Here is a 22051-nt window from a genome sequence, read left to right as displayed (position 1 = left end):
GTCAGTGCTAGTTTCTCTGAACTGGGCTAGAGAGCCCTGTGAGCTGCTGGCAAGAGCAGGAAACACCCAACACCTAAATCTCCTCCCCGCCTCTGCTTCTAAGGTGAACCTTGAGTGATTCTTTACTGACTGAGGTTCTCTAGGCTGTCCTGCTGGGTATCAGCACAGAATACCAGCTACTCCAATGATCTGGTGAGTACCCCATGGGAATCTCTCATGCTTTTAGATCCCAACTGGGGGGAATTTCGAAAACTCTTCCTTTTTAGCTGAAAGGAGAGAGAAGACATTCGCTTTCAATAGCTGTGCAACTCCCCAAGGGCCAAGTTGGTCTGGAACTAAGGTGGCTAAGCTGCTCTAGCCTGGAGGCACCCCTGTCCAAACTCCTGTGGGATATTCTGACCAAGGAGGGACTATCTCAAGCACAGCCCATCACAGATTTAAGTGGAACCCCCAGTTATTAATACATCATAGTCTGACATTTGGATGCCTCCTATTTTGGTCTTTTGAGGAATCCACTAACAGTTTGACACTAGTTCCATATTTCCTGAACATGAAATCTTATTTGGGTCAAATCTTGTGTTATTTACATGCCAACAAATCATTCCAAACTACTGTACAATTGCACTCATCCCACATGCTAGTAAAGTAATGCTTAAAATTCTCCAAGCCAGGCTTTAGCAATATGTGAACCGTGAGCTTCTAGATGTTCAAGCTGGTTTTAGAAAAGGCAGAGGAGCCAGAGATCAAATTGCCAACATCTGCTGGATCATCCAAAAAGCAAGCGAGTTCCAGAAAAAAACATCTATTTCTGTTTTATTGACTATGCCAAAGCCTTTGACTGTGTGGATCACAATAAACTGTGGAAAATTCTGAAAGAGATGGGCATACCAGACCACCTAACCTGCCTCTTGAGAAACTTGTATGCAGGTCAGAAAGCAACAGTTAGAACTGGACATGGAACAACAGACTGGTTCCAAATCGGGAAAGGAGTACGTCAAGGCTGTATATTGTCACCCTGCTTATTAAACTTATATGCAGAGTACATCATGAGAAATGCTGGGCTGGAGGAAGCACAAGCTGGAATCAAGATTTCTGGGAGAAATATCAATAACCTCAGATATGCAGATGATAACACCCTTATGGCAGAAAGTGAAGAAGAACTAAAGAACCTCTTGATGAAAGTCAAAGGGGAGAGTGAAAAAGTTGGCTTAAAGATCAACATTCAGAAAACTAAGATCATGGCATCTGGTCCCATCACTTCATGGGAAATAGATGGGGAAACAGTGTCAGACTTTATTTTTCTGGGCTCCAAAATCACTGCAGATGGTGATTGCAGCCATGAAATTAAAAGACGCTTGCTCCTTGGAAGGAAAGTTATGACCAACCTAGACAGCATATTAAAAGCAGAGACATTACTTCACCAACAAAGGTCCATCTAGTCAAGGCTATGGTTTTTCCAGTGGTCATATATGGATGTGAGAGTTGGACCATAAAGAAGGCTGAGTGCTGAAGAATTGATGCTTTTGAACTGTGGTGTTGGAGAAGACTCTTGAGAGTCCCTTGGACTGCAAGGAGATCCAACCCGTCCATCCTAAAGGAGATCAGTCCTGGGTGTTCATTGGAAGGACTGATGTTGAAGCTGAAACTCCAATACTTTGGCCACCTGATGTGAAAAGCTGACTCGTTTGAAAAGATCCTGATGCTGGGGAAGATTGAGGGCAGGAGGAGAAGGGGACGACAGAGGATAAGATGGCTGAATGGCATCACCGACTTGATGGGCATGGGTTTGGGTGGACTCCTGGAGTTGGTGATGGACAGGGAGGCCTGGCTTGCTGTGGTTCATGGGGTCACAAAGAGTTGGACATGACTGAGCGACTGGACTGAACTGAACTGAACTGAACTGAAATCATTCCAACTGTCCCCTCGGTAGTTAGAAACAAATCCAAAACAGAACGTCTAAGGTATAGGGAACCAAATGTCCATCATAAGGATAGCCTGCTAAGGCATATCTCATAGAATTGGAAGTTTTTTGGCTATCACTCCCTGACTCAAAAACACTTTATCTTACTATGAATGGACTGTAGCCTATCAGGCTCCTCCATCCATGGGGTTTTCCAGGCAAGAGTGCTGGAATGGATTGCCATTTCCTTCTCCAGGGTATCTTCCCACCCAGGAATCGAACCAGCATCTCCTGCATTGCAGGCAGATGCTTTACCGTCTGAGCCATCAGGGAGGCCCCCCTATGAAATACAATCTGACCCCAATACTAGCTAGGATATAGGGAAAGCTGGCCTGTCAATGGGTCTTTTAATTAGAACACCATTTTACAATTGAATCTGCTATGCCACAGAAAAAAAGAAATGAGATGAATTTCCCAATGTCCAGGTTTTTATGACCTTTTATCAGAATGAAGGCCTTTGAAAGGGATGTTCAGCTAGTCCACTAAAGTAATATCAGTCTTTGACCCTCCCCCTGAGGACCATTTTATCTCTTCCCTAACCCTCCTCCTACTGGTCCCTCCCTATTCCGTTCCCTCATAAATCCCAATTCAGGCCACAGGCCTGAGGGGCCCCCATCATACTAGCCCCATTCCCCAGAACCCAATCCAGCAAGTACACAGAGACTAATTACAAGCCAGGGCCCAACAACCTGCCAGGAAAAGTACTCCCTTTGAGGCAGCTCTCCAGTAGAGGAGGACTCATCCAGGTATACATTCCATTTACCACTTTTTTTTTTAAAAGAAATGAAATATAGTTGATGTTTCACAGCAAAGTGATTAAGTTATGCAAAGATATTCTTTTTCAGACTCTTTTTCATCATGGGTTATTATAAGATAATGCAGTTCCCTGTGGTATACAGCAGGTCCTTATTTATTTTAATCTTTTATATATAGCAGGAATTCCCAGGTGGCACTAGTGGTAGAGAAGGCACCTGCCAATACAGAAGATGCAAGTTCGATCCTTGGGTCAGGAAGATTCCCTGGAGAAGGGAGTGGCTACCCACTCCAGTATTGTTGGCTAGGCAATCCCATGGACAAGAGGAGCCTGGTGGGCAACAGTCGATGGCATCACAAAAGAGTTGGAGTTCCCTGGTAGCTCAGATGGTAAAGCATCTGCCTACAATACAGGAGACCCGGGTTCAATCCCTGGGTCTGGAAGATCCCCTGGAGAAGGAAATGGCAACCCACTCCAGTACTCTTGCCTGGAAAATCCCATGGATGGAGGATCCTGGTAGGCCCCAGTTCGTGGGGTCGCAAAGAGTTGGACAGGACTGAGCAACTACCCTTTATATATAGCAGTGTTTATCTGTTAAATACATATTCCCAATTATCCCCTTTCCCCATCCCCTTTGGTAACCACGAAAGTGAAAGTGTTAGTCACTCAGTCGTGTCCAACTCTATGCAACCCCATGAACTGTAGCCCACCAGGCTCCTGTGTCCATGGAATTCTCTAGACAAGAATACTAGAGTGGGTTGCCATTCCCTTCTCCAGGGGATCTTCCTGGCCCAGGGATTGAACCTGGGTCTCCTGCATTGCAGGTGAACTCTTTACCATTTGAGCCACCAATGAAGTTTGTTTTTTATGTCTGTGTGTCTATTTCTGTTTTGTAAATAAGTTCACTTGTATAATTTCTTTAGATTCTAATATTAGTGATATCATATGATATTTTATTTCTTGGAAACCTCACTTAGCCTGGTTGAGGTTGCCTACTGGGTATTCAATAACTGAGATATAAAGGATAAAAAGTTAGAGGATAAAAAGGCCTGGAGGTAAGCCTACCTACTGGCTGTTGCCCTCAAATGTCAACTGGTCAGCATGGGAATCTGGACTAACCACCCGCAGAGACTCTTGACTTTGGTGAGTAATCCCGGAATCCCACTGAAAGATAGCAAAAGCCAAGGAAACTAGGACCAATCAGTGCACCATATGTCACCAAGGGACTGGAAGACAGACCGCCCTCACTGCCCCTGAGGGGAGACAGAAATGGCAGATCTTGGCCACTACCCTCAAAGGTAGATGAATCTAAATAGATGAAGAATGATGGGGCCAGGAGGCTCCTAAACTGACACTCCAACTGATCCTTGAGGAGTCCCAGCTGACAATGGACATGGGGAGAAAGTCTGTCAAATTCTTAGTTGAGATCCATGCCACTCACTCAGTTCTAAACACCACATCAGGCATGCTAGGTCACAAGAGTTGTAAAATTATGGAGGTATTAGGGAAGGCCCAAGAACAGGCATTCATAGAGTCATTAGAATGTAAATTTGATGAACACACACTTCCCCATTCCTTCCTGTATGTCTCTGAATGCCCTATACCTCTACTAGGAAGACAGATATTACATAAACTGGGGACTACTATCCACCTAATAAAAGACAAACTGGAGATTGTTGTCCCCTTAGACAAAGGGTACAAGATGATAAGTTGACTTACCTGGAGTAAATCACAAGGTCTAGGCCCAGAGACCAGGGGATAAACTGTAGCAGCCAGTTCTGTGATAATCTATCTAAAATCGCAACATACATGGCCCAATTAAAAACCAGTATCTTCTCTGTCAAGAAGTCTTATTATTAGACCTGTTATACAGGTCTAATTGACCAGGGCCTTATTAGAGTGTGTCAATCAGCCTGTAATACCCCATTCTTCCCATAAAGAAATCCAAAGGAGAACGTAAGATGGTATAGGACCTCAGAGCAGTCAATAAAGTCACTGAGAATATGCATCCAGTCGTCCCCAATCCCTGCACCCTGCTGGCCACTCTTTTACCCACCAGGACCTGGTATTTTGTATTAGATTTAAAAGATGCCTTCTTCTGTATTCCATTAGCCTCAAAACTCACAAGAAATGTTTGCTTTTAAGTGGTAGGATTCAAATAGGCAATGAAAATAATACTTCTGGATAGCCCTGCTCCAGGGGCTCAGAAATCCCCCACCATCTTTGGGGAAAATTGAGCTAAACATATAAAAGACTTACATCTAGAGAAAAGGACCCTCCTCCAGTATGTCAATGGCACCCCACTCCAGTACTCTTGCCTGGAAAATCCCATGGACGGAGGAGCCTGTAGGCTGCAGTCCATGGGGTTGCTAAGAGTTGGACACGACTGAGCAACTTCACTTTGACTTCTCACTTTCATGCATTGGAGAAGGAAATGGCAACCCACTCCAGTGTTCTTGCCTGGAGAATGCCAGGGACGGGGGAGCCTGGTGGGCTGCCATCTCTGGGGTCGCACAGAGTCGGACATAACTGAAGCGACTTAGCAGCCAGTATGTCAGCAACATTATGACCACCAGCCCTACTTAGGAGTCCTTTGACAAAAATACTGTAACCACCCTGAATCACCTAGCTGATAAAGAATATAAGGTATTCAAGATAAAGACTCAAATATCACAAACTAGGGTGAAGTACCTAGACTTCATTCTCATAGAAAGTCAGAGAAGTCCACCCCAGGAAAGGAAAGAGCCATTTGTAGCCTCACTTCTAAAATTACAAGACAGCTTAGGGATTTCCTGGAGATGGCTGGGTTTTGGTACATCTGGTATGGTCTAATAGCTGGGACTCTATGTGAAAAGTTGAAAGGAAAGAATGATGATCCTTTTGAGTGGAAGTTATAATATGAAGGGGCCTTTCAAGAACTGAAAAAGTATTTACTTCAGGCCCTGCCCCAGCCCTCCAAGATTTAGCTAAAGCCTTTGACCTTCACATTCAGGAGAGAAGAGGAATCACCCTCGGGGCATTAGCTCAAAATCCAGGACCCTTTACTTGGTGGTTGCTTTTTTCTTTAAATAATTAGATCGAACCACTAAAGGATGGCCTCCTTGCCTACCAGCAGCTACTACAACCCTCTTGAAGCTGAAAAGTTAACGTTCAATCAGCCAATCACTATATGGATTCCACATCAGTTTCAGGCTTTAGTAAGTTATTAGGGAACAGAACGGCTATCCCCTAGAAGGTTGATTAGAGTTCAGACTCTGCTTTTAGACAAATAAGTGGTTACCACAGAAACCTGTTACATGCTGAATCCTTCCACTGTGCTATCCACGGAAACGGGGCCCCTGGAGCATGGCTGTATAGAAACCATGCTGCTGCTGCTGCTAAGTTGCTTCAGTTGTGTCCGACTCTGTGTGACCGCATAGATGGCAGGCCACCAGGCTCCTCCGCCCCTGGGATTCTCCAGGCAAGAATACTGGAGTGGGTTGCCATTTCCTTCTCCAATGCGTGAAAGTGAAGTCGCTCAGTCGTGTCCGACTCTTAGTGACCCCATGGACTGCAGCCTACCAGGCTCCTCCATCCATGGGATTTTCCAGGCAAGAGTACTGGAGTGGGGGGCCATTGCCTTCTCCAATAGAAACCCTAGACGTGATCTATTCCAGTCACCCAGACCTAGGAAGTGAGCCTCTCCTGAATGCTGAAGAGGAATGATTCACAGAAGGGAGTAGTTTTATGAGAGAGTCCTCATCTGAGCCTTAGAGCTCAGGACAAGGAAGATCTTAAATGTTTACGCAGATTTACAGTATGCACATGCCTATGGGCACATGGGGCTATTTGGAAGGAAAGAAGTTTGCTTACTGCAGAGAATAAACAGGTGAAACATGGCTTAAGCATACTGAAGCTCTGAGAAGTAGTACAGCTTTAAAAAAATATGGCAGTGATTCATTGTGCTAACTGCTAAGTCACTTCAGTCGTGTCCGACTCTGTGCGACCCCATAGATGGCAGCCCACCAGGCTCCCCCGTCCCTGGGATTCTCCAGGCAAGAACACTGGAGTGGGTTGCCATTTCCTTCTCCAATGCATGAAAGTGAAAAGTGAAAGTGAAGTTGCTCAGTCGTATCCGACGCTTAGTGACCCCATGGACTGCAGCCTACCAGGCTCCTCCATCCATGGGATTTTCCAGGCAAGAGTACTGGAGTGGGGTGCCATTGCCTTCTCCGAGTGATTCATTGTAGAGCTCACCAAAAGGGGGCTGCAGAGGTAGTAAAGGGAAACAAGGCGGGTGCAGTTGCCACAAGAGTGGCTCTGGAACTACTAACTTGACAATAACCCCTCATACTTTGAAGGCCAGATCCATCCAATTATTCCCCAAACTACACATAGAGAGAATAAGACAAAGTCTGAAAATGGAGCTTCATTAGAGATATAGGAAGTCATGGATGGCTCGTTAAAAAACATGGCCAAGACCTCTTTCACCAGCTGGAGCTTGTGAAGCCATCAGGGAGGCCCATCAAGGAACTCACTATGGGAGAGAAGCCCTATATAATTCGTTAGTTGAAATCATGGTAACTCTTCACATGGTAAGTATTCTCAGTTGGAGAATTGAGACATTCCTCATCTGCACAAGAAACAACTCCAACACCATACTCCCCGGAGCCCCCAGATAAAGCCCACTGAAACCGAAGAGACATATCCTGGTTGGAAGGTTGAGAGTATCAGTCAGGCAGAGAGTATCAGGCAATTTCAGCTGTCTCTTGGTGCTAGTATGAGTAGATACATTTTCTGGGTGGAAGGAAGCATTCCCTGCTAGAACTGAAATGGTGGCTCTAAGTGGCTAAGATATTACCACAAGAAATAATCCCCACGTTTGGACTCCCAGTATCCCTACAAAGCAATAATGGTCCAGTATTTGTGTCTCAAGTGACAAAGGGGATAATGAGTGCCCTTGGCATAAAATAGACTTTGAACTCAGCCTTGCTCATATGGTGCCTCATGGAGAGTCCTTGCAGCTGGCATTTTAGGCCAGAGTTCCAGCTGCAAAAAGTCTGAACCTCATGCCTCGATTCAAGATGGCGGCAGAGGGCCATGTGCAGAGACGCTGCACCTACACTGCAATCTGGAGCATGAGGAACACATTTGCCCACCACAGGAGAACTCTGCCCCTCCCAGCAAGAAATCCGACCCCTCCCTGCTGATCTCTATAGACCAGCCCTGCCCATGGCCTGGACTGTCAGCTTTGCTTCTGAACCAATTTTTTTTTTTCCCTTGTTGGCTCAAGTGACACCAGGCTGAAGGACCCCTTGTGGGGGCCCAACTGGAAAGGGTCAGTAACATCTCTGAATAATCAATCAGAAGTTTCTTAGAAAGTTAACTTGCACTTATGTTGAACAGGCTCCTGCTATGTACTTTAAATGAGAAATGAAAACTTACACTTGTGCATCTACACATGCTAAGTTGCTTCAGTCATGCCTGACTCTTTGTGACTCTATGGACTTCAGCCTGCCAGGCCCTTCTATCTATGGATTCTCCAGGCAGGAATACTGGAGTGTGTGGCTGTTCCCTTCTCCAGGGGATCTTTCCAACTCAGATCGAATCTGCATCTCATGTCTTCTGCATTGGCAGGCGGGTTCTTCACCACTAGTGCCACCCACACTCAAGTGCACACAAAAATGCATCCGAATGCTTGTAGAAGCTTTATGTGTAATAGCCAAAAACCTGAAACAAACTAAATGTCCTTCAGTGAGGAATAAAAGACAGTTATCCACACCATGGGATATTACACCACAATAATAGAGAGACAAGTGTACATATTACAACTGGGATCAATCTCACGAAATCATGCTGAGTGGAAAAAAAAAAAAAAAAGCCAGTGTTAAAAGTCAGCCTTATCTACTGTATAATTTCATTTGTATAAACTTCTCCAAAGGACAAAATTATATAGGCATATGTGTTTGTGGGTTTGCCTCTCTCTCTCAATCCTGTTATTTTAATGCATTTGAAGTGTTGTTTTGTTATTTTAAGGTATTTGCATTGTCCAAAAATCTAGATGTTACTTATGACTCATGAAATTTCTGATTCTGGTGAAGATGTAGTAGCTGAGACCAGATTTATCCACGTAACTGAAACAATTTAAAAATCAGATAAATTATGATAATAATATTCAATATGTTGAACATTAGACCATAAAAACAAGTGATCATTGAAAGACAGAAACAAATGGTGTGAGCCTGTAAGTTCTCCAACCTACTGCATGGACCTAGGTGGAGCATGGAGACTCTGTGAGTTGACGGGATAAAGCTGAGGATCTGGGGAAGACTGAGCAGTTAGAGTTCCTAAGAGAGAGTACTGGACAAAAGACAATTGCACAAAGAACTGTGGAGCCCATGCAGGACTGGGAGTACTTCCTTTCAGAGTGATAAACCATATAATTCATTGGGTATCAGCCAGAGTACTCAGAAGTGTTTTGTCTAAGTGAAAGTGAAGTGAAAGTGAAAGCTGCTCAGTTGTGTCTAACTCTTTGTGATCCCATGGACTATACACGTCCATGGAATTCTCCAGGCCAGAATACTGAAGTGGGAAACCCTTCCCTTCTCCAGGGGTTCTTCCAAACCCAGGGATTGAACCCAGGTCTCCCCCTTTGCAGGCAGATTCTTTACCAACTGAGCTACAAGGGAAGCCCTTGTAAGCTACAAGGGAAACTTTGTCTAAGTAGTGTGGTGAAATAAGCTATAGTTCATGCTGCTCTGGTCCCAACTAATAAAGCTTAAAAGCAAGAACTGAAAATATTATTTTGTTTCTAAGTTAACTTAATAGCATTACAGAACAGAGCTTGAGAATACTGATTTACTAAAGTGAAAAGATGTATTTTTGCTCTGCACAGGTGTGAAGAAAGTAAAATCACAATTTCACAATGTCTGACATCCAATCTAATATTACCAAGCATGGAAAGAAATATAAATATATAACCAATAACTAGGAGAAATTTCATCAGTCAAAATTGACCTGGAAATGATATAGATGACAGAAAGAGTAGATAAGGACATCACAAAATTTATTATAACTGTATTTTAAGAAAGAAGAAGACAGATTAAACTTGTTAGTGACATAGAAGATATAAAAAGATTCAAAATGCAACTGAAGAGATGAAAAATACAATATCTGCAATAAAAATATACATTGGTTAGGAATAATGAAGGAGTAAAACTTCAGTGAACCCATGCATTAAAAAATATCTGAACACATTTTTATAGTACATCTATTATGGGAGGAAAAAAACTATGATCAGCTTTATAATTCTATATATCAGATGTTTCTTGTATTCACCTTTGAGGAAGTGGAAGAACTTTTAAGTTTTAAAGGAAGATAATTATAATTTATCAGTTCTGTTAGCCTGTGTGTGTGCTCAAGTCATTCAGTCATGTCTGACTCTTTCAGACCCCATGGACTGTAGTTCGCTAGACTCCTCTGTCCACGAAATTTTTCAGGGAAGAATACTGGAGTGGGTCGCCATTCCCTTCTCCAGTGGATTTTCCTGACCAAGGGATTGAACCCATGTCTCTTGTATCTCCTGCATTGGCAGGCGGATTCTTTATCACTGCACCACTTGGGATTCCCCAGTACTGTTAGAATTTCTTGCAAAAAGAATATATGCACAATTACCTTAAAATATTTAAATGATTAAAATATTTAAATAAGCCTAATAAAAGAATGAATAGCTATGTTTTAGCCAGAAAAAGTGACTGCTAAATGATATAACAGACACAACCTGAAATATGAATAGTATAGTATAACAAAAGCTTATGTCTCCATGTGGACTGGTAGACATTCTGTGCTAACACATGATACTGGAGTCCAGGTTGTTTGCTGCCTCTAGGTCCACAAATAAACACAAAACTTCCATGTTTACAGATGAATGCAAAAACAACAGATTATATATGGTAAACTGGATAGCAAATGCTTTGGCCTCAAAATGATAAATATTGCTTCTGTTCATAGATCAATGGCAAGGGCTAGTCATGATCTTTCTAACTATAAGTGCTCTTGGTCATACAGTTTCCCCTGAGCCTAGGAAGGTGAGGAAAACAAGAAATGGATGAACACTCTTTCTCCCCTATGACCTGTTACATAGTAGGTCCTCAACAGACTACAAGTAGAATTTATTATAACCACTTTCTTTATTTCCTGGCAGAGTTTCTGAAGGGGACAAATTTCCTTGTAATTCCTCAATTTTTTGAGGTCCTACTATGTGACAGTTGTTTCCAATCACAGGCTTACACCAAATTTTCAAAAGGATCCTGCAAAATATCAGATGGAAGATTTTGTCTTCTTCACTCAGTAGTACCTTCCTGCACTGACCTAAACCATAACTTTAAAAAATCTTAATAGGATGTGAATTTTCTTCTTGTTGTTGCTGCTGCTGCTGCTAAGTTGCTTCAGTCGTGTCCGACTCTGTGCGACCCCAGAGACGGCAGCCCACCAGGCTCCCCAGTCCCTGGGATTCTCCAGGCAAGAACAATGGAGTGGGTTGCCATTTTCTTCTCCAATGCATCAAAGTGAAAAGTGAAAGTGAAGTTGCTCTGTCGTGTCCGACTCCTAGCAACGCCATGGACTGCAGCCGACCAGGCTCCTCCGTCCATGGGATTTGCCGTTGGTGCCTGATCAAATTCTGAAGACTTGAACTGGTGTCCTGAGGCACAAAGAAAAACCAGGATTTTTTATTTCTGCTAACCAAAGACAGTGTGTCTGTCAATAAACAATTTTTTACCTCCTGGAAGGACCTGAGGACTTTAAGAAGTTAACCCTTATGCTTGCTTTGCAATGATTTCCATGGTCTTTGATCTCTTCCAGGAAGGGGAAATTACCACTCCATCCACCACCCCCCCCCCTCACCGCCACTGCCCCCATGACTCTTGAGTTCTATGGCTGGTGACACAAAGCAGATTAACAGGAGGAAAAGAAACAAGTTTAATTCATGTGCATGGAGACCTATGTAGTGGCCAGGCAGCTTTTATACTTTTATACTTTTCAGACACAAAACAATACACATGTGAGGAACTGTCAGGACCAAGAATTCTAGGCTTTGGGTGCTTCGTTAGTGAAGAAACTTACAAGAACTGGGGCTTTGGGTTGTAAATTAAAGAAGTAACAAGGGTTGTTTACATAGGCCTCTGCCTAGAATTCCCTATCTCTGGCAATGAGGATGCTCTTTTACCTTTAAATAAAAGATAAAAGGAGTGTATCTTTCACATGAGAGATTTATTTCCTGCTTTCAGAGAGGAGGGTCAAAATGTCCCTCAAGGTTTGGTGATTTCTTAAGTAATTTTAATTCAAAATAATCAATACACCATTGAGGTGTATTTGGGGGCAGCCTACTCTGTCCCAGAACAATCTGTTTTCAACTATCACATATGAGGGAAGTTTTTCTTACGGACCACATGGGTACGCTCATATGTGTGTGTGTGTGTGTGTGCAGTGGCCAGTGTCAAAAACAAATAAAAAATTAAAATTCTATTCTATCTTGCAAATATCAAGGGGATTTCAAAACCTCCTCTGCAACTTCAAGGTTTTATGCACCAAATTGATATATTCTATGACAAATTAGACTATATCCACCAGCTCTTTAGGAAAACATTTTGAGAATGTGGAGGAGATGCCCAGTGGGTGGTCAGGCCTAAATTTCAATGTTAAAGCTACCTTTTATGTGATACAGGATGTTACTGTCATAGAGGTACAGGTGAGGGAGGGGACCACCAGGGAGCTGGAATGTTCCAAGTCAGGGGAAAGCAGGTGAATTTTGCCGTTTGTTCCACTGGGAGCAGGTGCAACTTTCAAGAGAAGGACTGAAGAGCTGGCCAACAGGGCAGGTTTCAGTTTGGACAAGAAGGTGCGATGGAGAAGACCCAGGGGAAGGACACTGTATTGCAGAGAGAACAGGAGGTGATAAAAATGCCATTCTCTAGGCAGGCTCAGCTCTCAAGAAGCCCTGGGGCCAAAGTAGAAGACCCTAGAATAATAAAACCCACAATCTCCCAATTCTGTTTCTTGTTTTGACCTTTATTCTTTAAACCTGTTTTAAGACATTGGCTGCTACATTCTTTCTATAATATATCCTGAGAGGCATTAAGGAGTAGTGAGAAGAAAGGTAAGAGGCAGAAGGTCTGCCTCAGGCCGGAAAGAGTGGAACCTAGTGGATTCCAGATGAGTTCAGAGAAGAGGTCTAGCGGCAGCTCTGTCACAGACTAGACATGTGAAATCAGAAAAAAATCACAAGCTCTTTGAGCCTGAGGCTCTTCTTTTATATAAATTTGGTTTTACAAGTCCTGTCTTCTAGGACTGTTAGAATGTGCATGTAGTATATAAAGCACATGGCAGGCACAGTGCCTTGCATTTCTTAAAGCTTTAATGAATAAGAGTTACTATGGGGATGTCCCTGATTGTTCAATGGCTAAGACTCCGCACCCCCAATGCAGGGGCCTGGGTTCCATCCCTGGTCAGGGAAATAGATCCCTCATGTCACAACTAAGAGTTCACAAGCCGTCACTAAAGATCCCACATGCTGCAATGAAGACTGAAAATCCCGCATGTCACAACTAAAACCTGGCACAGCCAAATAAATAAAAAATTTTTAAGAGTTACTGCTATGATTATGTCAGTTCCAAATTCTATCTCAAGGGATTATCATCTATATTTTCAAAAACTCTTTAGTGATGATAATATATATATAAAAGACTTAGTTTGTGCATGTGTTCAAGTGCACTGGATAAGAGTGCAGATCATTTTCCATTCCTGTTCCAGGTGAGAATCTCTCTCTTCTTAACTATGATTCAAAAGTAACAGCTAACAGAAGTTGACCACTTTAGAAATCTGGATTTCAAGTTGGAGACATATCATCCGAGGGTCTACTCACTGCTCATGATGCCCTCAGCCTCATCTGGCCCATCACGCAGCTTAGTGTGAAATTAACTCCTGAAGGACCTAAAGTTTCCTCAAGATCCAAACTGCCATGCCTAACTGCATCAACACTTTGGCAGTCTCATAGGACTGTCCACCTGGACCTACTCACTCCTTCATTTAACTTGTCCTTTGGGCATTAGAAGACCCTGCCATCATCCTTAATGGATTACCGCTCATATATCAAAACACTGTGGGCAGGTCCTGAGTCATTAATCCTAAAATTCTCACTACTAGGGCCGTTCTGTTCAAAAAGCAGGTATTCAATAAAGCTTTGGGAAACGAATGACCCAGTGAGCTTAAGGTATAATTTCTTAATATTTGTTGTTTTACATTCTTGAAAGAGCCAAGCAAATTCATATACATGTCATTTAATTTTAGAGAACAAGAGCTAAAAGGAATAAGAAAGCCAAGATTTCAATATCTTTTAGATTTTCTTCTCTATTTTTCTCTATTCATCTCAACTATCTTAGACTTCTTTCACATTTACAAGGAAAAGCCTATAGCAATGCCATGTTATCTTACTCCAGATGACAAAATAAGATGGACGGTTTCACAGTCTGTTTTACAAAACAATAAATCTCTTATTTGTAAACGTCATTATAGCATGAAATGTGTGACCAATGTAATTTATAAACTTGAAGATGCTGATGGTAATATATATTTAAGAAACAATATTTGAATAATATATACATCAAAAAAAGAATAAATTCTGAAGTAACACATATAATATAGGAAGACACAGGCTTATATACTGTTTTCCTTTCACTCTCACCTCAGACTTAAATTCTATTAAACACTAAGTTCCTCTTCTAAAAATGCATGAAGAAACTACCCCTGGACTTCCCTAGCTCTGGAAGACGCTCCTAGCCTTGGCATTGAACTTGCAGTGGCCAAGGAAGGACAGATAGCTCTGCCTGACATTCTGGCTTGTTCTTTTTGTTGACATTCAAAAGCATTTGTGCTTCCATAATAGGCTCTTTCATTTTATATTTCAGCTATAGAAATGGTACTAAAGAAGACACTTTCTTAATTACAGGGTGCCTCTACAAGAATGGGCTTTCCTGGTGGCTCAGGCAGTAAAGAATGTGCCTGTACTGCTGGAGACACGGGTTTGATCCCTGGGTCAGATAGATACCCTGGAAAAGGGAATGGCAACCCACTCCAGTATTCTTGTCTGGGAAATCCCATGTATAGAGGAGCCTGATGGGCTGTAATCCATGGGGTGGCAAAGAGTTGGACACAACTGAGCGACCAACAGTTTCACTTTCACTTTGTACAAGAAAGCTTATAAAGTGCTTTTTTTCTCTTCCTGGCTCTGTTGGTGCCTTAATCACTTATTGTACATGATACAGCTGCAGGAGCAGTGATGGTGGATGTGACCCTCCAAGATCCCTGCCTAGTGCTAATTGTCCTTAAAACAGGCAAGTCTGAGGAATACTCTTAAAAAGAAGTAAGAGGGAGGAGTAGGACTCTTCTCCAGCTGTGAAGGAGCATCAGACCTCCCAGATGCTACCTCTCACCTCAGATGTATGTAGCCACAGCAGCCTACAGCCTTTCCAGACTACCAGCAGGGGCAGATCTTTGCTCCTCATGACTCAAGTTCTGGAGCATGTGGTCTACTCAGATCTCTGTTAGGAGTTCTGACTGCTGATAAGCTGTGGATAGTATTACCTTCCCTGTATGGGCTGAGATTTTTGCCCAACTCTTACACAGCATGAGTCAGGGTCCCAAGCACAGTAGAGAAGCTGAAGCACAAGGCAGGAGCCCTAAGATCAAGGATGGGCTGTCAGAGAAAAAAACATGTTGATCTATTCTTTCTTTTTATCCTGTAGATTTACTATCCTAAAGACCTTCTTGCTTAAAGATGTATTTGTTGTTGTTATTTAGTCATCAAGTCGTGTCCAACTCTTTTGTACCCCATGGACTATAGCCTGCCAAGCTCCTCTGTCCATGGGATTTCCCAGGCAAGAATACTGGAGTGGGTTGCCATTTCCTTCTCCATGGGACCTTCCCAACCCAGGTATCAAAGCCCTGTCTCCACATTGGCGGCAGATTCTTTACTACTGAGCCACCTGGGAAACCCAAAGATGTATTTGCTACATAGAAAAGGCAGATACACAGGATTTTGTGAGCCTGTACATTTTTTTAATGTAAAATTTATTTTATTTTTATTGGAGTATAATTGCTTTACAATGTTGTGTTAGTTTCTGCTGTACAACAACATATATCAACTATATGTATGTATGATTGAGGGCAGGAGGAGAAGAGGGTAACAGAGGATGAGATGGTTGGATGCCATCACTGACTCAATGCACATGAGTGTGAGCAAACTCTGGGAGATAGTAAAGTACAGGGAAGCCAGGCATGCTCTGGTCCATAGGGTTGCAGAGTCAGACACAACTTGGTGACTATACAACAACAACTATACCTATACACATATATATGTGTAAACCCTCCCTTTTGAGCCTCCTGCCAACCCTACTCATCTTGGTCATCACAGAGCACCGAGCTGAGCTCCCTGTGCTATACAGCAGCTTCCCACTAGCTCTCTATTTTACACGTGGTAGTGTATATATATATCAATCCTCATCTCCCAGTTTGTCTCACTCTCCCCTTCTCCACCTGTGTCCACATGTCTGTTTTCTACACTGGCATCTCTATTCCTGCCCTGAAAGTTGCTTCATCTGTACCATTTTTCTAGATTCCATATATACGCATTAATGTAAAGCATCTGTCTACAATGCGGGAGACCCAGGTTCGATCCCTGGGTCGGGAAGATCCCCTGGAGAAGGAAATGGCAACCCACTCCAGTACTATTGCCTGGAAAATCCCATAGACAGAGGAGCCTGGTAGGCTACAGTCCATGGGCTCGCAAAGAGTCGGACATGACTGAGCGACTTCACTTTCACTATGGGCTTCCCTGGTGGCTCAGATGGTAAAGAATCCACCTGCAATGCGGGAGACCTGGTTTTGATCCCTGGGTGGGAAAATACCCTAGAGAAGGCCATGGCAATCCAGTCCAGTATTCATGCCTAGAAGATCCTATGGACAGAGAAGCCTGGTGGGCTACAGTTCATGGGGTTGCAAAGACTCGGATACGACTGAAGCAACTTTGCATGCATTTTACAACATTGCATTGTCTAGTGTAGTGACTTTTAAAATTACCATTATTGGGACTTCACTGGTAGTCCAGGGGCTAAGACTTCATGCTCCAAATGCAGGGGACTTGGTTTCAATCCCTGGTCGGGGAACTAGATCCTGCATTGTTCAACTAAGAGTTCACATGACACAACTAAATATCCTGCAAACTAAAGAACCCACATGCCACAACAATGAAGATCCCACATGTCACAACCAAGAACCAGTGCAGCCAAAACAAATAAATAAAAATATTTAAAATGACCATTATCCATAAGAATATGTATATAATAAAAACACCTAGCCTTATTATATATGTTTCTTTCTGATATTCTCTGTCCTATTCTAGTCGCTATATTCAAGATCATTCTTTTATATTCTATTAAGATAATAATAATAAAATATCAGTTCTCACCCATTAAAGAGACTTCAGGTGGTTATTGCATCCTCTGGAGTCACTCATACTGCCTCCAGCAGTTCAAATTTTATACTTTCCTGATATGCTGCTATTGATACTTGATGGCAGCTGTGTTGCCACCTCATATTCCTGCAGTGAAAAATAGAAATTCACTGTACTAAGATACAATTGCAATAGCTGAAGAGGAACTTTAAAATGTATGCTCCAAACTATCTTATCATCTGTCTTATACTGTAGACTTCAGTCTTACCGCAACTTCATGGCATGCCCCTCCTCTCCACTGTGAAAAGTACTCATACTTGACTTCAATCCATCAAATCAAGTATCTCTGTATTAGACTTAATGAACCCTGAAATATTTTTGCTCTGTGAACAGCATTAAGAAAAGAAAATTGCAATACATAGAGTGGGAGATAATATTTGCAAATCACATATCTGCAAAAGGGCTTTTTCCCTAAATAAAAAAAAAGAACTCTCTAAATCCAGTGGTAATAAACAGAGTCTAATTTAAAAATTGGCATAAGGCCTAAATACATGCTTTACCAAAGAGGACATGTGGATACCAGATAAGCAGATGAAAAATCTGAAAACACATTACATATCCTTTAAGGAAATGTAAACTTAAACTACTGAGATAACATTACGTATCTATGCAAATGGCTTTAAAAATACTAAAACTACCCTGTCCGGGTGAGGATGTGGAGGAACTGGTGGAAATATGAAATAGTCCATGTTCTCTGGAAAATCTTTCAGAAGTTTTTAATACAGTAAACTTATGTTTGAACAGGTATATTCAAACTGTATATTTTCATAGAGAAATAAAAATTTATACTCACACAAAAAATCTGCATCTTAATTTTTATAGCTGCTTAATTTGTAATAGCTAAATACTAGAAGCAAATCAAATTCCCTTTTATTAGGAATGGATAAGACTGTGATACATATCACAGGATATTATGTCACAATAAGAAAGAAGAGACAAGTGTACATGTTACAAATGGGATCAATATGGAGCTTATAATGATGAGTGGAAAAAAGTGCCAATCTTAAAGGTATCTTACCTTCTCTAAAATAAGAAACCTTATATTTTCTAATTTCCTTTACAATTCTCAAAAGGACAAAATTACATAGGTATGTGTGTTTGCAGGTTTACTCAGTCTTTGAATCTTAATTTTATTTTAATGCATATAAAAATTTGGTTTGCTCTTTTAAGACATTAGCATGCTGTAATTATTTAGATATTACTTATGACTAATACAACTTGTGGTGAAGATGGAGTAACTGTGACTAGATTTATCAACTTGTCTGAAACAATGGAAAAATAGATAAAATATATGAGAACAATAGTCAATATATTGGACATCATTCCATGAAAGACAGTGATCACTGAGAGGAAAACAAAGGATGTGACCCTATAATTTCCCAAGCTTACTGCCTGGACCAGGTGGAACCTGAGTTCTCTATGAGTTGATGAGATGAAGCTAAGTGTCTGGGAAGGACTACTCAGGTACAGTTCCTAAGAGAGAGTACCAGAGAGGACAGCGCTGCACAGAGAAAGAACTGTGGTGCCCACACAGGGCAGGGAGTACTTCCTATCAGAGTGATAACAATAGGATTCATGGGGCATCAGCAAGAGTACTGAAAATTGTTTTATCTCAGTAGTGTGGTGAGTTAAGCCATAGCTAATTTTGCTCTGGTCCCAACTAACAAAACTTGAAAGCAAGAACAGAAAGGGGACTTCCCTGGTGGTACAGAAGATAAGAATCAGCCTGCCAATGCAGAGGACACAGGCTCAATCCCTGGTCTGGGAAGATTCCACATGCCACAGAGCAACTAAGCTTGTGGGACACAATGACTGAGGCCACATGCTGCAACTCCTGAAGCCCGTGAGCCTAGAACCTATGCTCTGCAACAAGAGAAGCCACCACATGAAAGCTGTACACCATAACAAAGAATAGTCCCCACTTGCTGCAACTAGAGAAAGCCTGTGTAACTAAAATAAACAAAAAGAAAAAGAAAAGATTATTTTGTTTCTAAGTAGCTTCATAGCATTACAAAACAAATCTTGAGTATACTGATGTATTGAAATTTAAAGTAAATGTATATTTCACTGAATAGTTAAAACCATCTTCAAAAATAAGGACAATGCTGGAATATCATGCTGCCCTATTTCAAACTATACTACAAAGCTACAGTAATCTAAATAGAATAGCATGTCAAAAAAACAAGATACATAGTTCACTACAACAAAATAGAGCCCAGCAATAAACCCACATTTTTAGGCCCAATTAATCTATGACAAAGGAATAAAGAGTATACAATGGAGAAAAGATAGCATCTTCAATGAATGCTGTTGGAAAAAATGAACAGCTACATGCAAAAGGATGAAACTCGATCACTTTCTCATACCATATACAAAACCAAAAAATGGACCAAAAACTTAAACATAAGACCTGAAACCATAAAACTCCTAGAAGGAAACAGTATATTCTTTAACATCAGTCTTAACAATATTTTTAGGACCTATCTCATAAGTCAAGGGGGGGAAAAAAGAAAAACAAACAAAAACAAAAAACCCAAATGGGACTCAGTTCAGTCGCTCAGTCATGTCTGATTCTTTGCGACCCCATGGACTACAGCACTCCAGGCTTTCCTGTCCATCACCAACTCCCGGAGTTTACTCAAACTCATGTCCATTGGTTTGGTGATGCCATCCAACCATCACATCCTCTGACATCTCCTCCTTCTGCCTTCATTCTTTCCTGGCATCAGGGTCTTTTCAAATGAGTCAGCTCTTCGCATCAGGTGGCTGAAGCATTGGAGTTTCAGCTTCAACATCAGTACTTCCAATGAATATTCAGGACTATTTCCTTTAGAATGGACTGGCTGGATCTCCTTGCAGTCCAAGGGACTCTCAAGAGTCTTCTCCAACACCACATTTCAAAAGCATCAATTTTTCAGTGCTCAGCTTTCTTTATAGTACAACTCTCACATCCATATATGATTACTGGAAAAATCACAGCTTTGACTAGATGGACCTCTGTTGGCAAAGTAATGTCTCTGCTTTTTAATATGCTGTCTAGGTTGGTCATAGCTTTTCTTTCAAGGAGTAAGCATCTTTTAATATCATGGCTGCAGTCACCATCTGCAGTGATTTTGGAGCTCAAAAAAATAGTCTCTCAGTTTCCATTATTTCTCCATCTATTTGCCAGTGATGGGACCAGATGCCATGGTCTTAGTTTTCTGAATGTTGAGTTTTAAGCCATCTTTTTCACTCTCCTCTTTCACTTTCATCAAGAGGCTCTTTAGTTTTTCTTCACTTTCTGCCATAAGGGTGGTGTCATCTGCATATCTGAGGTTATTGATATTTCTCCCAGCAATCATGATTCCAGCTTGTGCTTCATCCAACTTGGCATTTTACATGATGTACTCTGCATATAAGTTAAGTAAGCAGGGTGACAATATACAGCTTTGACATACTCCTTTCTTGATTTGGAAACAGTCTGTTGTTCCATGTCCAATTCTAACTGTTGCTTCCTGATCTGCATATGGATTTCTCAGGAGGCAGGTCAGGTAGTCTGGTATTCCCATCTCTTTCAGAATTTTCCATAGTTTGCTGTGATCAACACAGTCAAAGGCTTTGGCATGGTCAATAAAGCAGAAGTAGATGTTTTTCTGGAACTCTCTTGCTTTTTTGATGATCCAATGGATGTTGGCAATTTGATCTCTGGTTCCTCTGCCTTTTCTAAATCCAGCTTGAATATCTGGAAGTTCATGGTTCATGCACTGTTGAAGCAGGGCTTGGAGAATTTTGAGTGTAATTCTGTGGTAGTTTGAACATTCTTTGGCATTGCCTTTCTTTGGGATTAGAATGAAAACTGACCTTTTCCAGTCCTGTGGCTACTGCCAAGTTTTCCAAATTTGCTGGCATATTGAGTGAAGTACTTTCACAACATCATCTTTTAGGATTTGAAATAGCTCACCTGCAATTCCATCACCTCCACTAGCTCTGTTCGTAGTGATGCTTCCTAAGGCCCACTTGACTTAGCATTCCAGGATTTCCTGCTCTATGTGAGTGATCACACCATCCTGGTTATCTGGGACATGAAGATCTTTTTTGTATTCTTGCTACCTCTTCTCAATATCTTCTGCTTCTCTTAGGTCCATACCATTTCTGTCCTTTATTGTGTCCATCTTTACATGAAATGTTCCCTTGGTATCTCTAATTTTCTTAAAGAGATCTCTAGTCTTTCCCATTCTATTCTTTTCCTCTATTAAACTAAAAAGCATCTGCATAGAGAAGGAAATCATCAACAAAATGAAAAGGAAACCTACTAAATGGTAGAAGATATTTGCAAATAATATGTCTGATATGGGGTTACTATTCAAGATTGAGAAAGAACTCACACAATTCAACATTCAAGTGAAAGATTTGCAGTGGACCCAAATAGACATTTTTCCAAAGAAGACATGGAGATTGCTAATAGGTACATGAAAAAATGCTCAATATTGCTATTCATCAGAGAAATGCAACTAAAAACCACAATAAAAAACCACCTCCCATTTGTCAGAATGGCTATCATCAAAAAGACAATAAACAACAAATCTTGCTGAGTATGTGAAAAAAAGGAAAACTTCAGACATTTGTTGGAATTGTAAATTGGTACAACCACTATGGGAAAAAGTATGAAGATTTCCCCCAAAATTGAAAATAGAACTATTGTATCATTCAACAATTTCACTTCTGGTTATCTACCCGAAGAAAACACAACCAGTAATTCTAAAAGATACAGTCACATCAATGTTTACTGCAGCATTATCTACAATAGCCAAGA

This window comes from Bubalus bubalis, chromosome X (genome assembly GCF_019923935.1).
Source record: "Bubalus bubalis isolate 160015118507 breed Murrah chromosome X, NDDB_SH_1, whole genome shotgun sequence".
NCBI lineage: Eukaryota > Metazoa > Chordata > Mammalia > Artiodactyla > Bovidae > Bubalus > Bubalus bubalis.
This window is presented reverse-complemented; position numbering follows the sequence as displayed.